The 18,014-nt window shown below is 30.1% G+C and overlaps 1 pseudogene across 1 annotated transcript; it reads left to right on the top strand.

The window, feature by feature from the left end:
• The first annotated feature begins 2,742 nt into the window (after positions 1–2,742).
• Positions 2,743–8,216, top strand: LOC144998565 (trigger factor-like protein TIG, Chloroplastic; annotated as a pseudogene). The gene is made up of 17 exons (XR_013660368.1): positions 2,743–3,013; positions 3,151–3,639; positions 3,796–4,004; positions 4,115–4,208; positions 4,309–4,515; positions 4,615–4,763; positions 4,882–5,002; positions 5,097–5,243; positions 5,338–5,492; positions 5,566–5,658; positions 5,758–5,841; positions 6,068–6,148; positions 6,235–6,386; positions 6,462–6,557; positions 6,689–6,747; positions 6,791–6,825; positions 7,569–8,216. The product of XR_013660368.1 is annotated as a trigger factor-like protein TIG, Chloroplastic (transcript).
• The last annotated feature ends 9,798 nt before the right edge of the window (positions 8,217–18,014 follow it).

Raw genomic sequence — 18,014 nt, 5'->3', positions numbered from 1 at the left:
ACCTTGCAACTTGGATAATCCACGTTTTCATTAGAGCAAATTACACGAATGGTCTCTATGGTTTGGGGTAATCTGCGCACTTGGTTTCTAATTTATTTTTTTAACTCAGAAAATCTTTACTGTTTGTTTTTGTTATACGTTTAGTCTCTACTGTTTGTTTTTTTACGCGTTTGATCATTGTTTTACCTAAAAAACTATTATTTAAATAGGTAAAAATTGTGGGATTGGTAAGGTAATGTGAGTGGGTAGGGTTGGGGGTGCGTTTATTTAAATAAATTAAAAATTCAAGGACAAAATAGTTTTTCTTAGGTAAGACAGGGATCAAACGAGTAATAAAAACAAGCAGTAGAAACCTTCCGAGTTAAAAAAATAAGTTAGGAACCAAACACGTAAATTACTCTACACCATAGGAACCATTCGTGTAATTTACTCTTTTTATTATTTAAAAATCAATAAAAAAATCTTCTTTCCATTTATCTTCTTCCACGTCATTTGTCTTCTTCCACGTTATGGTTTTAGACTTATGAGTTATGCGATCTACCTTACTTCTTTCTCCTTTCGGATATTTGATATCCAAAACGAAAAAAATAATTTTCTTATATTATTTTATTTTCTATAGTATTTTAAAATGGAAATGAAGAAAATGCAAATAATAAATCGGATTTCATACCCCAAAATGAAAATTTAGGCCTTGAGATGTCTCATAAATTTGAAAACAATAAAATGACAATAAATACTTAATTTTTGGAATAAAACAATTCATTAACGTCTCGATCCTAGATTATATGTTTCTTTATTTATCATTATATTAAAATGACATTACCTATTAGCTTTTTGTTCGCATCTACTTCAAAAGAAAAAAAAAATCCAACTTGGCCTCAAATTAATTTATTTTTTTCTTTGCAATACATCATCAATGGATAGAGCATATATAATTTTCCCATAACTTAATTTAACATGTATATTATTAGAATAAAATAAAATAAAAAACCATAACTTAATCAAACATATATATTCATTAAGGGTAATTTTGTCAAAGTTATAAACATGAGCTGATCTTGGTGCGCCGGCAAGTCCTGTACAAGTGGATACCCTCTAACTATTCGCTCCGTGTTTTTCATTGAGCCCATCCGTGAACTATTTTCTTAATTTTTTTTTATTTTAAATATATAGTTGTTTGGTGAGCTATTCTTGAAGTTTTTTTTTTTTTATTTTTATTTTTATTTTATTTATTTATTTATTTTTTAAATATATATTTTGGTGGTGGGCCGGATTGTTTTTGGTAAATACTTTTGCAAGAAATATATATATATTTTATTGTGGGATGATAATTAAATTTATTTAGTTATATAGATATATTATGAAAGTAGAAAATAAATTATTTCCCCCCTGGTAAAATAAATCTCGTGATTACATTTTTAGTTTTATTTTGAGGAAAACTTACAACCATGACGTGGTCGACTAATATTTTCTTAACTTGTTCTTATCTTCTTTTTTGAATTATTAGATTTTTTTTCATAATAACAAATCAAAAATCATAAACATTCTCGATAATACTATTTCTAAATCATAAAAAATATCATAAACATTTTGAATCATAACATGTTTTGACAATAACTATTTTGAATCATTTTATTTTCAACATCATTTTGGATCAATATATTATATTTTTACCCTCATTGTTTTTTTTTTTTTTTTTTTTTTAACTCGTTTTGGGTCGATCTAAATTGTGGAACATATGATTTTAATCATTACATTTTGAATCAAAACTTAAGGATCATAAACCTTTTGGATTCATAATGTTATATTTAAATTGATACAATAAAGTTATGGATCATAACTATGATCCACAAAACATGATCCTAATAACATAACTGAATTTATATTATAATGGCACCGGACAATAATATCATTTAACTTAGACAAAAAAGCACTCCTTATGCATAAATAAACAAACCAAAGTATATCCATCTATTTGACTACATATCTAAGACACACCATACACTCTAATTCACATTTCATATTGTATTCAAAATTAATGCATGAGTTAAAAAACCAACTAAAATGAGTTCTGCAAATCTAATTTAGATGAGGTTCTTTCTTTTGATATCGGATCTTCAAAACCTTTTTTCACAATATTTTGTTATTACATCAAAAAACTCCATAATGATCCTATAAAATATCTAACAAAGTAAAACTAACTAAAATCAACAATCACAAAAACTAATTCCATTAAGGCTATCAGAAATATAGTAAAATGATTGCCTTTCTCTTACAACCCTTGGCAGAAAGCATACCACCAAGAGCACACTTTAAAAGTCTTACTTCTTTTGTTCGTAGATAATGTTGACCTTTTTTATTCATCAAGCCTCAATGTGGAGTTTCAAGTATGGAGTCTGTATTTATGAATAAAAATTGGAAGTAAACAAATAGCATAATGGTAACTATCATTATTGAACTTCTTTGTACACATGTTTTTTCTTATCTACTCCTTGTATGGATCGAGATCCCTATTAGGAGTTTGATATTCTCATCAAACAAAATTAATAAACAAATTTTAAAAAATAACAAATGCAATCAGACATTGATGTATTAGTATATACATAAAAGCTTAAAAGGTTGGGGAACAGTAAACCTTTTTCTCTTTCTTATTTGGCCACAGAAGTCTTTTTCTTTTTCATTTTCGCACGGTTTTACCTGCTCAATAGTTTAGTTTCCTTCGTCCTTATCTTCTTCTCCACGGTGTTTTGGATTTTCCTTGCTGATTTGCTTCTTTTTCTTTGTGCTTATCTTTTTCTCCTTTGCGTTGGTTGCCGCCTTTTTCTTCCAATCAGTGAATGGCGGTGGATAATTTTATTGGAGGATAAGGGCGGTACAATAAAAAACAAAACATAAGACTCGGAAAAACATATGGCGGTGTAGAATGAGAACTAATTTCATTTTGGCCTCTCTGTTCTTCTTAACGTCTCTTCTCTGTCTGCTTCTGCTGCTTTCCGTCTCTGTTCCTCTTTAGGTATTGTCTATCTGCGGGTTTAATTATTTGGTTTCAAGAAACAGGTAACAGTCGATCTGAGCCCTAGAAATCGGTTTGTTCACCATATGGTTCAATCAGTCGAATCACCATCGCTTCTTCCACTTCTTCATGCCTAGGTATACATAACACGCGTATGTGATGATCCAGGGTGTTGTTCCTCTGGGTTTGCGACTTCCGATTTTCATCTGACTCATCAACATCATCGAAGGAAGACTTCTCAGTGTCGAAAAACAAGTTGCAATCGCTTTAAGAAGATTAGCATCTGGTGAATCTCAAGTTTCAGTAGGAGCATCATTCAATGTTGGACAATCAACAGTTTGTCAGGTCACATGGAAATTCATAGAAGCCATGGAAAAATGCGCCAGACACCATCTCAAATGGCCAGAAAATGAAAAATTACAAAATTTGCATACCAAGTGTTTGTTAATATGTCTCACCGAACTTCAATCATATTCTCTCTAACTCAATTACTTTTTCAGGTGACCTTGAGTTTGTTTCTTCCAATTCAACTTATTTTCTTTTTTAATATCCGCAAATGATGAACTACTTTCAGGAGATCCATTGATGACTGATAAATCCATTTTAATTTAAAGTTAATGAACGAGGTGTGATATCGCTTCATTTTTAATCATTTTCCAAGTTTACGACAAGATGTATTTTGATGATCATCAAAGTTAATATTTGTTGTAAGTTAATAGAATATTTTTGAACCATGTCTTTTTTTCCCTAACACTACGCACATGCTATAATTGGGAAAACAGATGTAGAAATATTCAAAGGTGGCGCTGTGAAGGAATCCCAATACTTCAAAAGAGAAGTTCTTGAAAAAGGATTACCAGGAAAAGGGAAAATAACGTGTGATACGGAATTATTTGGTGCCAAAAGATTTTTAATATATGTTGAACCCGTTTTCAGCGAAGATGGAGAGAAAATTGGTGTAAATTACATGGGCATGGAAATCACTGATTAGGTACTTTCTTTCATTTGTTTCTTATAGCATCTTCTTATTAACAACACTGTACTTATAAAAATCTACCCACTTTAGTTTTATAGTTTGATATTTTTTTTATCATGTGACAGATAAAAAGGAGAGAAAATATGGTAAAACTCTGGGAAGAAATAGCCGTGTAGAAGGCTAAAGAGACAGAAGTTAACAAAACTATTCATATTACAGGTTGGTAAGCTTTTCTTCTCTTAAACCTTATAAATTTTATTTTATTTTTTTTATATAAAAATGGTTTGTTGAGCATTTTTCCTGAATCAATTTCTTTTAGAGGAAACAATGACAACAAAACAATTGTTGGCAACCATGTCACATTAGATAAGATCTCCATTATCTGGGGTCGTTAGCATGGCAGAGATTTTATCAACTACAAAAGTCGATAAGGATTAGAACCAACTCTTGGGTGTTATGTTATCTTCTGGTGATTTAGTTCTTCAACTTATAAATGACATTCTTCACCTTTCCAAATTTGGGTCAGGTTATTTTTCATCCATTTATAATTGCTATTTTTTAATAGATTAATGTTCAAACCCCATTTTTATACTTTGTAGCATGTAAAAGTTACGATTTTTTTCAGGAGTTATGAAGCTGGAGGCTACAAAATTTAGGCCTAGAGAAGTAATCAAGCATGTTCTTCAAACTGCAGCTGCATCGTTGAAAAAGATGTTGATTTTGGAAGGACACGTACCATATGATGTCCCATTGGAGGTTTAGTCTATAATATTGGTACAATTTCCTACAAAAAAAAAATTATGTTAACATTTGTTAAACAATTTCAGATTATTGGTGATGTCCTACGGATTCGATAGATTCTCACTAACTTTATAAGGTATTTTTAACACAGGTCAAAATGCACCATACACACCATGTTCTGAACACATTAATTTTGTTCAGCAATGCTATCGAATGCCCAAATGGCCAGGCTCTCAAGAAAAGAAAACCTCTCAAACCTTCCACATGATTCGGTTTCCCAAATTTAGAATTTGAAAATGTATATACATGTTTGGTGATGATACATTCTTTAACCAAATACCATTTTTTTTTGTCTCTTTATTTCAGTTTAAAATCACATGGATATTATTGAAGCGATGTGTACATCAGACAATACGGTTTCAGCCCTAACCTTCAAAAGTAGTAAAGTATGTTTACTTTTTGTGGAACAAGAAGGATCAGAAGTGAAAAATGTTCCAGCTGCAGAGAGTAAAGGTATGATGGAATGGAATCACAAGCGAATGGAATTAAAATGAATGGAATGGAATGTTTCATTACATTCCATTATAATGTTTGGTTGGATTTGCAGGTTTCCAATTTGATACAAAAGATAGAGATAGAGTTATTCCTGGTTTTCTTGATGCCATAATTGGAATTCAAGGAGGTGAAACAAAATCTTTCTCACATACATTTCCAGATTCATGGAAACAACAAGATCTACGTAGCCTTCCTTGTCAATGTACAGTAAGCCCCCTCTTCTTACAAATTCTGTTAATAATCTACACAAATATTAATTTTCTTGCAAATGTATCAGTAGGTTGAATGTAAAGAACTCTTCTATAGAAAATTACCAGAGATGAATGACTCCATTGCTGATAAGCTTCTTACTGGATGCACCACTATCGATCAAGTTATAAACTTTGTCTATTAATCATGTTTTGACTTTTTACACAATTTTATTTGTGCTTTTGACTAAATGTTGTTTACTTATGTTTTTTTGGTTAGGAAGTCATTGTTGGAGAGGTTTGTGGAACTTGAGCAAACAGCTAAAGATCAAGCAACAGATAATGCAATACCTGATCAGCTTCGAAAGGTATTTACATAGGGGTAAAATGGTAATTTTCAATGGATTTAATGGATGCTCTGTGAAATTATGCAATAAAGAATCGCTTTAGAGTTTAGATACTGCTTGTGCAACAACTGAAACATCTAGATGAAAACTGTACCTTTTGACAAACCACAGGGACTAAAGTTGTAGTTTACTTTTTCCTTTTTTCTTTTTTGTTTAATCAAAATAATTTATTGAAACCTGTGTCCAGATGATTCAAGTTGAAATCCCATAATTTTTGTTTGAAGAGCAAGGAAGACAGCTTTATGGAGGTAGAATATTACAAATACAGGTTTAGTAACAAATATATGTTACACATTTGATTAAATTTGAGACATTTTTTTTATAAAGTTTTTAATTAAATATTTAATTTTTTAGGAAAACATGAAACTAAATGAATAACAGTTGGCGATGCTTTCGAGCCCAAAAGCTGTGAGAGAGCACTTGGAAAATCAAAGGGAGAATATAGAAAATGTAATCAAGCAGAATGTTGCAGTTGGAGAGACATTTTTAAACACGAAAATATAGAGGTACATTTAAAAAAAAATACAATTGTAGAATCATATGATTTTTACATTTACTAAAAAAAATATTATTTTTTACAGTTTTCAACGGACGAGCTTGTGAAAGAGGTTGAGAACTCTGTTGTTGAGTTCAAAAAACACGCACAAGAGTATGATGAGGAGAGCATTCAAGAGCAGGTATATTTAGAGGTTACCACTGAATGGTTCCATTCAGAGGTTATCAAACAGGCTCTTAATATCTACTATTTTACTTTTTTTTTTGTTGATAGATAATTTATATCGGGTTTTGTTTCATTGAATGTTGTTAGGTGCAAGAGGTGCTAGAGGGAGCAAAAGTGGTGAAAGGAGCTTTGGTGTGTTGACCAAGGTTTTTTTTTTTTTTTTTTTTTGAAAGATGTGTGTTGACCAAGGTTGATCTCATAGACAAAGGAACTAATGCATAGATGTGAGTTTTTTTTTCTTTTCTCTTTTTTCCTATTTTAACTTACGTGTTGTTTGTTTTTAACTTTATGAATTATGAGCATATTGGTTAAGAATACCGGGAATTATTTCCATGATAAATAATGGTTTTAAGGAGATGGAAGCTGAGTTGGATTGCCTTGGAAGACCTATTGCAGTGGATGATGGAGTGAGAATCTTTTTTTGTTTTGGCAAAATGTTGATTTATTATTTTAAGTTGATTGGTGGAGTTCTAACCCACAACAAGGTGATTTTGATGGACGTGGTGGCTCTGACACATCATCATATGTCAAAGAACACGTCATGAAACTATTCTTTGAAGATTCCAGCTTCCCAATAGACATTAACAAACCATTTTTAAAAGATCTACAATATTCCCATTCCAAAGCCTTCTTACATCTCTGCTATTAGTTTACTTTCAACATTGGAATTGGGGTATTAAAATGCATATTTCATACAACTACTAAAGTGCAAATACCATAATAATGCAGATTTGGGAATAATTTAAATTGAGATTATAGAAATTTAATCATTTTATGGATCATTTCTTTAAAGAAATAACAGTTAACTCACTATAAGTTGTTACTCATTGGTTCCTTTTTTGTTATGTTTTTTGGTTTCTGGTGTAATTTTTATATTCGGTTTCTTATACCTACAAACTGAATACAATCTCATTCTTACTAATCATGTGACAATATTTAAAGCTTTGTGATTGTTTAACTGTTTCAGGTTGGGAAAACTTTAAGTGATAGTAGATGGAAGGCTCCATCACAACAGGTGCAACACCTTTTGTATTCATTTGCTACAAATGATATAAAAAACTATAGTTATGTGTTCTTAGGTAAGACGAGTTACAATACATACCTAAAGAGGAAAAAGAGATGGCGAAATGTTGACAGAGGAGGTTTTTGCTGCCAAGAGAAAAAAAATAACACAGTGCCAACGGCGCACATGATTCCCCTCTAGTTTAGATAGAATCTTAAACCAAACTATATGAATAATCACTGAAGTACACCGCCAACTTCAAGCTTTTAATTATTCTTCCATACTTAAAATATTGGAGTTTCAAAAGTAAATTTGTATAAGATATATAATACAATTAGATAAAATGACAAAATTAGCCAAATACACTAATTACTTTACAAATTTAGCCAAAAAAAAAAAAAAAAATAGAAATTGCAAAAATAACCACTAATTTCGCAGATGGAAAAGCTCTATCTGCGATTTTTGCTTTCCATCTGCGAATGTACAATTGCCTACAGCACAGTTGTGCTTTAGGTACTTGTACATTCGCAGGATGGAAAAGTCCATTTGCGATTTGTACTGTTCATCTGCGATTTTATGGGGAAAAATCTATAAAAGCGTTTTTTTTCTTCATTTTTCACTTTTCAATATAAAAAAACTTTCTCTCGGGGATTCCTTTTGATGATTTTTTGAAGAAAATAAAGGAGTATTTCAACAATCCCACAAATATGGTTAGATTTTAATTCTATTTATGTTTTAATTAAAATTTATTTAGTATATGTCTTTATTATTTTATTATTTATTGTATTAGTTAGTGTAAAAAAATGGAATTATATTGTTTGTGATAGGTTAATTTTGTTGTATTTGATAGTTTTAATATTTGTTATTAGTAAACTTGAAGTTTAAATGCTATTTTGTTAGTGGTTGTATTAATATACAAGTAGAGACTGTGTAAAGTATGTATCGGGTAGTTGTATATTTGGTAAATGGTTAGAATATACTAATTTTTTTTAAGTTATTAGTTAAATAAATTGTTATAATATTTGTTCAGAATATGTTTTGCTTAGTGGTTTAAGTTGATAAATTGATATAGCATGGTTAGAATATGTTATTTGTCGTTTGTATAGTTGTTCTATAACTTGAAAAATTGTATATTCTTATCGTATAATTGCTTTTATAAATTGAAAAATGGTTAAAAAAAATGTTTACAATATGTATAGAATAGTCGTTTGTATATTTGTCGTATAAGTTGAAAATTTGTATCTATTTGTTGGTGAAGTATAAAATTTTTTATAGTATGGTTAGAAAATTTTATAATATGTGTACAATAGTTGTTTATATATTTGTCGTACAACTTGAAAATTTGTGTATATTTGTTGTTTTAGTAGAAAAATTTTTGTAGTATGGTTAGAAAATGTTATTTTATATAATTTGAAAGTTAAAAATTGTTTGTATATTTGTAATATAATTTTGAAAATTGTTAATTTAGTTATCGTTTTAGTTGAAAAATTATTTGTTTATATTGTTAGAAAATGTTATTTTATATAATTAGAAAGATAGAAATTGTTTGTATATTTGTCGTATAACTTGGAAAATTGTTTATATAGTTATCGTTTAAGTTGAAAAATTGTTATAGTATGTTGTTTTTTAGCGTAAATATATAAAATATTTATTAAATATTTGTATTTGCATTGTTACTATTGTTTATATTATTATTGCATTTAATAATCATATATTTTAAAATGAAATGTTTGTTTAGTTTTCTAATATGTTATTGTGTTTTGTGCAACATGATTATAATAATTTCAATGTGAAAGCAATTGTAAACTTAAAATGATCGGGATGTAATATATAAGAATTATTTGAAGTGTTAGATGGTATCAGACGTGATATATTTAGAGATATCGTATTTGGTTATTTTGTTGGACGTCCCTCGTTTACAAGGGGAAGGATTGCTGTTCTACAAAATGTTTCTTCATCAGATACGACCGGACATTGTTTTATCTCCAGATGGAATAAAACGGTTATACTTTAGATTAGGCGATACGAAAATGGTATATGAGCCGGAAGAGTTTTGTTTGATAACCGGCTTCAATTTTGGGGAGTATCCAAAAAACATCGGGAAAAAAGTGTCAGTAAAAATAGTTAGTAGTAAAAAAAATGTTTATTGCGTGGGCTGCTATTTCCGAAGTATACAAATAGTTCGGTGATAATCGGCGACCTGAAAAGTTTTATTTTAAATCAACTATTCTTAGAAGTTGACGACGCCGATACAGTTAGAGTATGTTTGATATACATTTGTGTGAATGTTTTTTGGGAAAAGAAATAAATGATCGGGTACCACAAGATTGTTTTTTTTTTTTTTGCTGAGAATTTGGATGTTTGGAACATGTATTTTTTGTTTACTTTAAAAGTTTTATATTATTAATGTTAATGTATATTATAACTAAAAAAATTTTGTTTTGTTAGTTTCGCTTGGGGTAGCCATCTATGAGATTTTACGTATGATGATCTTGAAGATACATTGAACAAGATAAATAAATATTTATCACTTCCTAAGCGTCGTTAAACTTTAAAATACTCCGTTTCAGGATTTACAGCTCCAATTCACATATATTTAAATGGTTTTATTGTTATGTTTGTTATTTTAATTTTAACTTTTATTACTATAATTGTAAAAATTGTAGATATTAATATATGAGATGCTTCCGGCTGTTCGTGCATGTGGATTTGTATTGAGAAAAAACAGAGACATGTCTCGGATGAAATGATGGAGTGCAACAAAAAAATTGAAATGGTTTGATTTGAAGAAGATTTTTTCAAAGATACAGGTTTATAGATATTTTTTTATTATTAATAAACTTCATTATTATACTTTTATATGCATTTTTAATATGTTCAATTTTTTAGAAGGGACAACAATCAAGACAAAACATATTACCGAGTGATGGTGAGATGATATCTTGTTATTATATGTCATTTCAATAGTATGTATATAGTGAACGAAAATCAGTTCCATCCCCAATACGGGACCATTTTAGGAGACAAGACGAATCTTCGTCTAGTATGTCGTCTAGTGGTCGCTCTTATGATAGAGGTAGGGGCAGTAGGAAACACAACCTAAAGGAGGTGTTGAAACGGCTACATGCACTGGAGCAGCATGTGTTTACGAACCGAGAACCTAGAGAGGCTTTTGTAGAAGAAGTGAATAATGAAGATTTATGGAATAACATCAGTTTTGAGGAGCCTGCAGTATTCCAAACAAAATTTGATGAACATGTTAGTTACACACTACATTATTTATTTTACTTTATTAGCATATATGAATATATGTGTTCATATTTTATATTTGAAAATGTAGGTTGTACAATATGAAATGATGAATAAAAATAATACAGGTGATATTGAAGACGACAAGGTTGTTATAGATATTAAATTTACCATAGGGCGTGAAATCCATAACCAACTGTCAACAAGTCCATCCAAATATTAAGTGTATGTAAAAACGATAACAACTTTCGATAAACAAGAATATGACAAAGAGATTAGAGTTACCAATTTTTTAATTTGTTTGTGGTTTTCAAAGAGTTGTTGCCATAACTCGACGGTGTGGCAGCTAATCAACGCTCCTTCTCCCCAAGTCGCCATCTTCGCCCTAAGTCTGTTTCTCTCAAGTAAATTAACCTAATTCGAAGCTGTTTAATTAGTATGCGAATGCGTACTTTAGCTTTGAGTATAGACGAAATTGTGCAACATGGAATCACTATTTTTATAAGCACAAAAGCAAGGCATATCGGTTTTGGGATGATAGATATTTTGAGAGAGGTGATGTAGACCTACGCTTGGTGGCCATAGATATTGGAGTTTTTGACCATAATAGGGTGGGTGGAAAAAATATTTACCATTTTAGTGTTCTTTCAAAACTATTTACCATTTTAGTGTTTTTCTCCTTTTTCTTTTACTTTTTAGTTTTCTTTTCAGTTTTTTTTTGACAAAACTGCACAAATGGTCCCTGTGGTTTGCTCAAAATTGTCACTTTGGTCCAAAAAAACTTGGACTAGCACCACAGGTCCAAAGTTTTCATTTTGTTGCGTCTTTGGTCCAAAGCATTTTAAAAATTCTTCAAATGATGGATTTGCCCCTCTTTATTTGTTTTTTTCTTTTCTTTTTTTCCTTTACTATTTTTTATTATTTAACTACATAGGGTCCCCCTCTCTCTCTCTCTCTCTCTCTCTCTCTCTCTCTCTCTCAAGAACATATACAATAAAAAACATACTCCCTTCCCGTTGTTCTTCCTCCCTACAACCCAAACCCATTAATAACCTTCCTCTGTCTTTCTCCAGTGACTATCGTCTTCCAAAATCGATTTTTGTGTTCAAAATATTTGTTGTGAATCATTTTTTGGGGAGAATCAATTTCTGGTTTCATCTTCTCCAACCCAATTTTTTGGGTTTCATCTTCCATCATCGGCAGATAAGGTATCCTTCGTCGTCAAAGGCGTTGTCGAAGGCATCATCGTTGAAGAGAAAGATGTCACTTTTCAAAGCCTTCATCGGATTAACTAGTCGATATGCTAACGGTAGTCCTAGAAAAATCGAAGAAGGCTAGATATAAAGATCGAGGTCGCCGGAGCCACAACGAACCCTAGCTTCGATTGGGGCTCCGTCGTCGCTGCTATGAAGATCCAATTAGGGCTTCGCCTCCGCTTCAGATTCATTTCTCTCACCGTCAATCTGAAATCCCTCACCGTCGTTGCTATGAAGATCCACTGTAAAAACCCTCGTTGCTATGAAGATCCACAACAAACCCTGCTCTGATTCATTCCAAATGTTATCAGCGAAAACATCTTTTTCTCCATCATAATCTTTCTTTCATTCGAACCCAGAAGCTACAAATTGATTTGGTAATGGACTAGACAGTTTCAATGGACATGATAATGCTTCAAATTGTAGCACTAGCAAGAGGAGAGAGAAACAAATGAACGGTGTTCTTTAAGTACCAATTTTTATTTGTTTTATAGGACTTCTTTTGGTTATAAAGGTTTGAAAATTATGGATTTTTGAGGTTGTAAGCATCGTATTGTTTGTGTTTGCAGTGGTAGTAATTCATGGAAGCTTGGTACACACACACACACACAGAGAGAGAAAAGAGAGAGAGAGAGAGAGAGAGAAAGAGGGTGGGACCCTACGTAATTAAATAATAAAAAAATAGTAAAGGAAAAAGAAAAGGAGAAAAACAAAAAGAGAAGGGTAAATCCGTCATTTGAAGAATTTTTAAAATGCTTTGGACCAAAGACGCAATAAAATGAAAACTTTGGACCTGTAGTGCTAGTCCAAACTTTTTTGGACCAAAGTGGCAAATTCGAGCAAACCACAGGGACCATTTGTGCAGTTTTGTCTTTTTTTTTTTTTTTTTTAATTTAAATATCTTATTTTTCTTTTTTCCTTTTTTATTCCTCCTTTTTATTGTTTTTCTCATTTTCTTTACTTTTTAGTTTCTTTTCAGTGTTTTTTTAATTTAAATATTTTATTTTTTTTCTTTTTTATTCCACATTTTTATTTTATATATATATATATATATATATATATATATATATATATATATATATATATATATATATATATATATATATATATATATATATATATAAATGACAACTTTCATTTTAGTTTTTTTATCCTTTTTTTATTGTTTTTTTTAAATATATGTTTTTTTATTTGTTTTTTTCTGTATTATTTAAATATTTGGTTTTCTTATACAACCTTTTTACCATCAAATTTTAACCTCAACATCAAAAAATCATCAAAAACATCACTATAATCAAATTTTAAGGTGTAAAAATTCCAACATTCACATACAATGTTTTTAAAGTGAAAAAAATCTCAACATTGTTTCTTTCAAAAAAAACATCACAAAAAAACCCAATATTGTTTATTACAAAAAGAAAAACATCACAATTCGATTCATCTTGAATCGGTAAAAAATTATTACTTGTAAAAAAAATAATAACAAGAGAATAACTATAACAAATACCATAAAAATATTATTTTTTTAAATTACCTTGGTATAGACGGACATCGTTTTCGATTATGTCCTGTTAAATCCACGTGCTCGAGAATGGTTGGAGAGTCATCCACTTAATAGATGTCCGTCTATGCCAAGGTAATTTAAAAAATAATATATATATTTTTTACAGGTAATGATTTTTTACCGGTTCAATATGAAGCTAATTGTGATGTTTTTCTTTTTGTAATAAACAATGTTGGATTTTTTTTGTGGTGACATTCACCTACAATGTTTTTTGTAAGAAACAATATTGAGATTTTTTTTTCACTTTAAAAACATTGTATGTGAATGTTGGAATTTTTGCACCTTAAAATTTGATTATAGTGGTGGTTTTTGATGATTTTTTAATGTTGAGGCTAAAATTTGATGGTAAAAAGGCTGTATAAGAAAATCGGATATTTAAATAAAACAGAAAAAATTAAATAAAAAAAAACGTATATTTAAAAAACAGTAAAAAATGATAAAAAAAACTAAAATGAAAGTTGTCATTTATATATATATATATATATATATATATATATATATATATATATATATATATATATATATATATATATATATATAAAGGTGGAATAAAAAAGAAAAAGAAATAAGATATTTAAATTTAAAAAAAAAAACTGAAAAGAAACTAAAAAGTAAAGAAAAATGAAAAAAACAATAAAAAGTGGAATAAAAAAGAAAAACAGAAAAATAAGATATTTAAATTAAAAAAAAACTGAAAAGGAAACTAAAAAATAAAGAAAAAGAAGAAAAACACTAAAATGGTAAATAGTTTTGAAAGAACACTAAAATGGTAAATATTTTTTCCATCCACCCTATTATGATAAAAAACTCATAGATATTGAATATTGTAGGTCCGTTAATTGATAATCCACATTTTTATTATTTAATAATAATAATAAATCTTTTTTCCATTTGTCTTCTTCCATGTTATGGTTTTAGACTTATGAGTTATATGCCACCTGCCTTGCTTCTTTCTCCGTTCTTATGTTTTAAATTATTAATTAAAATGCAATGTTACAATATTAGCACTTTTCATCTTATCTTTATTCCATAATTTATCAAAAATCTATATTTTTTACTTTTTATTAGAACTAGATAAGAATCATGTGCGTCCGTTGACGCTGAGTCATCTTATTTTTTTTATTCTTTCAGGTTGTATATGTAATTCGAAATGACAAAATTTCTATAATGTTCAAGTTAAGAAAGAATGACATTTATTATGATTTTTTGTTATGCCCTGTTGCTAATTCTATTGGGGAGTCATTCATCCGTTTGTTTATTACTTGCCCGGATTTTCAATTATCATTTCAGAATCTATCGAAAAGACAAATAAAATTTACACCAGGAGAATAATAAATGCTATAATAATTATATATATATATATATATATATATATATATATATATATATATATATATATATATATTTTGCAAAGATGCTTTATCCTGAGAAGCAAAAAATTATGTCACGAAAGAGAGAAATCCCATCCTTCATTTGTTAGCAAGATGATTCTTCTGCAGCATGAAGTTTTGTCCCAACATCTAGGGCTCCATATTTGTCATCTACCTCAAAGGAAATTCCAAAGTTCACTTGCCTAACTAAAGCAACTATCAAATATTCTTGATGTTGTTTATAATGAGTTGTAATTTCTAAAACACTTTACAATAACATAACTGGGAAAATGACAAAAACCTTTCAGCAAAGAAGGCGAGATGGAGAGTCTGGAAATAAGCTTTACATTTTCTAGTTTCACATGAAAATGGTATATATGAAAGGTTAATCTTTAAAATAACTGGTTTTATTAGAAACTAATTAATTCTTTATTGAAATTAAAAAGAAATTGCCATCTGATTTCGTAAATAAGGTTATCATGCGTATAAACAAAAACTGAAGTGGGAATGGTATTATCTCTATAATTATGAGGCAAAAATGGTGAAATTTGGTGCATCGAGTAAGAACCTTATCAACAATGGAGTCATTCATCTCTCGTAATTCTCTATAGAAGAGTTCTTTACATTCAACCTAGTGATACATTTGCAAGAAAATTAATATTCGTGTAGATTATTAACAAATTTTGTAAGAGGAGGGGGCTTACTATAAATTGACAAGGAAGGCCACGTAGATCTTCTTGTTTCCATGAATCTGGAAATGTAAGTGAGAAAGATTTTGTTTCACCTCCTTGAATTCCAATTATGGCATCAAGAAAACTAGGAATAACTCTATCTCCATCTTTTGTATCAAATTGGAAACCTGCAAATCCAACCAAACATTATAAATGGAATGTAATGACCCATTTCATTCCATTCATTCTAATTCCATTCGCTTGTGATTCCATTCCATCATACCTTTACTCTCTGCAGCAGGAACATTTTTCACTTCTGATCCTTCCCGTTCCCCAGAAAGTAAACATACTTTACTACTTTTGAAGGTTAGGGTTGAAGCCGCATTCTCTGAAGTACACACCGCTTATATATATATATATATATATATATATATATATATATATATATATATATATATATATATATATATATATATATATAACAGTCTGCATTCCTATTAAAATAGATTTGTAAGTTGTTTGTTAAAGAAATCTTGTATGATTGTTTAACCATATGGCAAAATGATCAACTTAACTTTGACAGGGATCAAGATTGAGTGATGATAGTTTACAACCAAAGGTCAATTTTGAATGATAGTATCATGATAGAACGAATAATGATCTTGAAAGTTAGACAGTCAAACAATCACTATGTTATAACATGTAGCATAATCAAGATTCATAGGCTTAGTAAGATATAGAAAAGTTAACTCAACATCCAACCAAAACATGGGAAAAGAGCTAAATGAATAATGATAAAAAAACAACCTCAATAACCCAAATTCAAGATTTTTTAAAGGTCACATTTTTAATTAAAAAATAACATGAAAGATTCGCAACCCTGATTCAAGATTACTTAAAGATGACATCGTTGATCCAAACAAATGAGTGAAGAAGAAAGAAAGCAGAGGGTTACCAAAAGTTGAGTGAGAGGGTAAGGATATATGATGATGATAAAATTCATGAGAGACTTTGAATTTAATGATTGGGAATCGACACAACCAGGATCCGACCCGACAACTCTCTTATGTACAAGCATACCTCCAAGTCTTACTTCCCAATCAATGGTAACTTCAATCTCTTGACATGCTTTTTGTTTACTCCTTTTTGAGGTTTTCATCATACTTTTTAGGATTGATCACCAAAAAGACTATGAAGAAATTAAGAGAAAAAGGTGGGAAGCAAAGAGTGTAAAGTGTAAAGTGAATGTTTGAAATTGTTTGTTGAGGAAAGTGGATCAGAGAAGAGAGGCAGAGGAAAACGACATTCCACCCGCGTTGGAAAGCTCCAAAAACAACATAAATAAAGGTCCAAAAATTAGAATCTAATTCTTCTACAAAACAATTACTAATAGCAAAATTATTTTTACATGATTCCATTAAAATTGAATAATAATCCAACTCTAAACCTTGATAACATAAACAAAAATTTAAGAGTGGTTTAAGACCGATCGAAACAAAAGTTACAAGATCAAATCAAAATGATCGGAGCATGAAAATCAGAAATTAGATAACTTGATAATAAAAAACATCAAAGGAACATGGATAAAACAGCTCAATCACGTAACCCTAATAATATCATTGACAATAAAATTACATATACCTGAGACATGGTTGGATGAATTTGAAAGAAATCTGAGAAAAGGATTTGAATTTGAAAAGGGATAAACATATTGATTCGAGGGTATGGGTGAAATGAATGAAGGGAAGGGTGGTGGATGATATTTAAATAGAGAAAGGGGAAAACACGTTTTCGATGGGTGTTGGGGGTTTGGTAACGGTGGAAGTAAAACCGAAGCATGTCGTCGTAGAAATGTCGTCCGCTCACTCAACAGTCAAGAAGGGGTAGCGGTACGTCGCGGTGGTCACTGAAACTGAAGTGGATGCTGGTGCCGACTTCACACGTAAACTCTAGAGAGAGAGAGAGAGAGAGAGAGAGAGAGATAGAGAGAGAGAGAGAGGGAAAGAGAGAGGTTGCCAAATGAAGTTAGTATGTGTATCTTCTTGGATGAAGAAACATGGGAACGGGGAGTTTTCAATGTGACTCAAATTGTATTGGAGGAGGGTGGCAAGGTGGCCACGAAAACAGATAAGATGGAAAGGAAAAAGGAGAAGAGCTGGGGTGCTTTTATGAAAAGGAAAACTTGAGTGGAAGAAGAAGAAAGAGAAAAAAATTTCATGTTCCCCAAAAATTTTAACAATTAATAGTATATATAATTTTTATGGGGTAAATGTATATACATTTAGGGTGTTCAAAAATAT

The sequence above is a fragment of the Lactuca saligna genome, chromosome 5 (genome assembly GCF_052625555.1).
Source record: "Lactuca saligna cultivar CGN05327 chromosome 5, ASM5262555v1, whole genome shotgun sequence".
Classification (NCBI taxonomy): Eukaryota; Viridiplantae; Streptophyta; class Magnoliopsida; order Asterales; family Asteraceae; genus Lactuca; species Lactuca saligna.
Note: the sequence above shows the minus strand (reverse complement) of the source record. Positions and strands in the feature narration are given on the sequence as shown.